This window comes from Plodia interpunctella, chromosome 9 (genome assembly GCF_027563975.2).
Source record: "Plodia interpunctella isolate USDA-ARS_2022_Savannah chromosome 9, ilPloInte3.2, whole genome shotgun sequence".
In the NCBI taxonomy this organism is placed as follows: Eukaryota; Metazoa; Arthropoda; class Insecta; order Lepidoptera; family Pyralidae; genus Plodia; species Plodia interpunctella.
In genome coordinates, this window is record NC_071302.1 from 701,914 (window position 1) to 705,927 (window position 4,014).

The following is a 4,014-nucleotide window of genomic DNA, read 5'->3' on the forward strand; positions in this document are numbered from 1 at the left end:
GCCTTTAGCTGAGAAGACTTAGGAAGGACTTGGGAAGGATATGGAGCGGTGCTATTCTAGGGCGGAACCACAAACCATTCCGAGAGTTTAATATCAGCAAATGGAGCTTCATAGTTGACGTATAAATAAAACTCTAAATCTTTGTCAATTGCAGTGTCTATTATCGCCCTGATGTGGCGTGGTCCTATTGTAGGGCGGTATCACGAGCCACACCTTAAAATCTAAGAGCCATGCCCCATTGCTCCACCGCGCTCCGTTGCGACGACGCACCACTTTGTAGGTCCGTAGTGCGTTGACGTACATCGAAACTTCTGCGTTGTCTATCGACGACACGTCAAAACGACGGAGCGCGACTGAACAACGAGGCATGGCTCTAAGGCTATTTCTTATTCTTAAGTTCAACTTATTGAAACTTAAGCATAGTTCATCGACACCGCGTCAATCGTGTGCACAGCTCAGGCAAGAAGGACGACGTAAAATCTGAGTACTTTGACGTCTCATTTGTTTTACTACGACGCAATAAAAATGGCAGTTAAAATAGTGCAAGTGTTGCATTTAACGGGAATCCTTTATTTCATTTTAGCTCTTAATAAATTAGCTGATTTCTTTAAAACAATAGTTTTCAATTTTCATACTCAGATTTATTTATTAATGTAAATGCAGCCACTTGCAATTTGTTCGTTACATTTTTTATCGTACCATTTATATCCGTACCATATAATATTTTGAACCAGTGGTCTGAAAAAGAAAGATTAAAAAAGAAGAATTATTAGTCATAGTAATAAAAAAAAAAACAAAAAATATACAAAACGCTTCTTAAATAAAAATAATGAGCCGAAGAATATAGCGAGAAAATGTCTTCAAGGACGAAAAGTTACAAAATGGCGCAGGAAATCTATATTTATATTAGTAAAGTAATATCCAACTAATATTATAAATGCGAAAGTTTATGAGAATGTATGTGTGTATATGTGTGTTACCCTTTCACGCAAAATCTGGACGGATTGTTATGAAATTTAATACAAATAAACTGTCCACCAATGTGCAAATTTCCTCACGATGTTTTCCTTCACCGGAAACAAGTAGTGGTCTAAAAAATTCATTATACATGAGTCAAGTTGCTACGAACATGGGACCTTTCAATCCCAAGCGAAAAGTCTTAACCACTGAGTCTTAACCGCTTCAAATATACATTGAGACTAAACTACCACTAACCAATGTATTGATACTATATATTGATGTTACACTAGTGTTATATATATTGTCTTTGGATATATTTCCCGCGTGCTCTCCCTCTCTCGCTCTCTCTGCCCCCTCATTCTGGACGAATACACGCTTTCATCACCTCCGGACCTTTTGTTCTAATAGCCCTATTTAATTACAGTCCTATTAATATATTCATCCATTAACAATTAGTTAGTTGATAGGACTAAGAAACGTTTAGACTAAATAGTTGTTATTTTATCTATAAATAGTTTTACATAGCTATAATAGTTATATAACCTCTCACGCACCGCAGCACGCTCCGGTTCACGCCTCGCCTCTCGTCCCGGCCAATTAGCTTACATAAATAAGTTCACCCTACACAGAGCTGCACTAATATAGCTTCACTGGGAACTTTGCCCTATCTAGAATTGTTTTAAAATCTCCCATCACTGCGTGTTCATGACGCATTCGGAGCTATGATTCTGCGAAGCCAATGACCAGTGTAATAGTAGTGTAAATAACAAGAACTAAAAAGTATAATATATAGAATTTTTTCTGTGTAGTTATTTAAAAAACTTTGTAAAATATAAACCGAACGAAGCCGAGGCGAGCTGTTAGTTTTCATATAAAATTCTTTCCCAGTGCATCATAATTTGATAATTTTATTGATATATTTTTTTTCATTTTTGCTATATACAATAAAAGCAATTCATACAAATTTAATGGTGTCGCTAGTGTGCGGGATTGCGCACTCTTAATTATAATGTCAGTTCCACGCTTTGCGTGAACATTGCGTGGTTAGTAAGAGTGCTTTTATTTACCTCAATGAAAAACCAGCAATGTAAAAGTTTGGCAAACTGTTCGACGACAGTGTGTGGCATAAAACAAGGAATAAAATGAAGGTGCTTATCAAGCTCAACCTTTGATATATTACAAACTATGTGCAAACGCGTGTTGTTATTGAAATAAACTTATGTGGGAGCTTTAAATGTCAAATATAAATAGAGATTGAGACATTTTACATAACTAAATCCTACCAACATTATAAATGCGAAAGTTTGTGAGCATATATGTGTGTATGTACGTTTGTTGCTCTTTCACGCAATAATCTACGAGACTGATTGGAATGAAATTTTAATACACGGGTAGAATATAATCTGGATTAGGTAACACATAGAGTTTTTATCCCGAACTTCCCACGGGAGCGAAACCCCGGGGCGCGGCAATAATTAATATTCGAAATTAAAACACATTTAACTTGCATTTGTACATAGTATTATATATATATTTTATGCTATAACTAAAGGCCAATTCCGGCGTCGCTCGGATAAAACTGTAATAAAAAAGTAGCCTACTCGTATGTCACTCCTGAAGGTTTCATATATCTCTGTGCTGATTTCATCAAAATCGATCCAGTAGTTTTAAAGTTTTTGAGGACAAACAAAAAAACTAAAACACATTTTTTTTCTTTATTACGAGTATGAATATAATTTATTTTTCTTCCAAAACCAGCTGCCAGTTCCATTAGTCAAAAACTCCCTTAAACTGTTCTGCAGGTATTCAATTTAGGCAGTTTGGAGTAATGGCACAGGTCATCGTACGAGTACAATGACGTCCATATTTCAAGTCCAGATTTTATAACCCATCGTGAATTGGCCCATACAATTTGGTCGCATATTTCCAATGTTTGGGGGGCGGAAACGGGTTCACAATACAATGGATTTGTGGATAATTAAATCGGAAAATTGGACTTGTTTGTTTGTCTCACTCTTTCTAACATCCTGTCGTGTGAAGGTTGCATTCTCTATTGGCCGAAGCCCGATAATAATGTAGAAGATTTGGCTTTGTTTTTATGACCGAACGCCGTCAGACGTCTTGGTAATAAATACCATTAGATTATTATTTTTCATTAAAAGGGGATTTTGACTAAAACCCACCGCGCTGGTCCAGCGCGTGTGGGTGGTGAGTGGCCAGAGCCTCGACGGTTAAGACATCCTTGCACCCAGAGTTTTGGATAGGCTGCGGTAACCACTTACCATCAGGCGGGCCGCATGCCCATTTGCCTGCTTGGTAATACAAATAATCTTTAAGTGAAATGTTGTATTCTCAAAGGTTACACCAAGTGAAGAATTATCGGATTTTTTAATCCAACCAGATATTTCCAGCTACCGAAACGTAATCTACATCTCCAAAACAATTCGGTTGTATTACGATAAGGATCACGTGATCCTTCCAAAGCATCACAGTTCTTTGACATCATGTTTATATCCAAAAGGGGGTTATACCATGCGATACGATTTAATTTATCATTTGTTCAAGAGTCACTTTCAAATAAAAATCAAGTGCAAAATAAAAAAATATATTAAGTAAGTAAGTACCCATAAAATTTTCCTTCATTCACTGATTTTTAATACTATGTATGTTAGAAACTTATTATAAAAAAAGACTTAATTGTGACTTGAATTAATTGTGTTTGAGATAAAAGGGGAAAACTATGTGTGACTTCTACGACTCGGCCACGTCGTGGGGAAGGGAAATATTTTAGATAATAGCTGCACCCGTGACTTCGTTCCCGTGAAAAATTCTAGGTTATATTCACCCGCATAATCTGTACAATAAAATTTGCAAGAGAATGTAATATTTATCCTCACTTAAGTAGTATTTATACATAGTCAGTCCTACAATGACATAAAATCGTATCGTAGTCGAATAGTCTAAAAATCTCGTCTGTTCAACAATTTGTATCGTAAAATTAAATAAATACCAGTCAAGCGTGAGTCGGTCTATTAAATTAGAGTTCCGTTACTT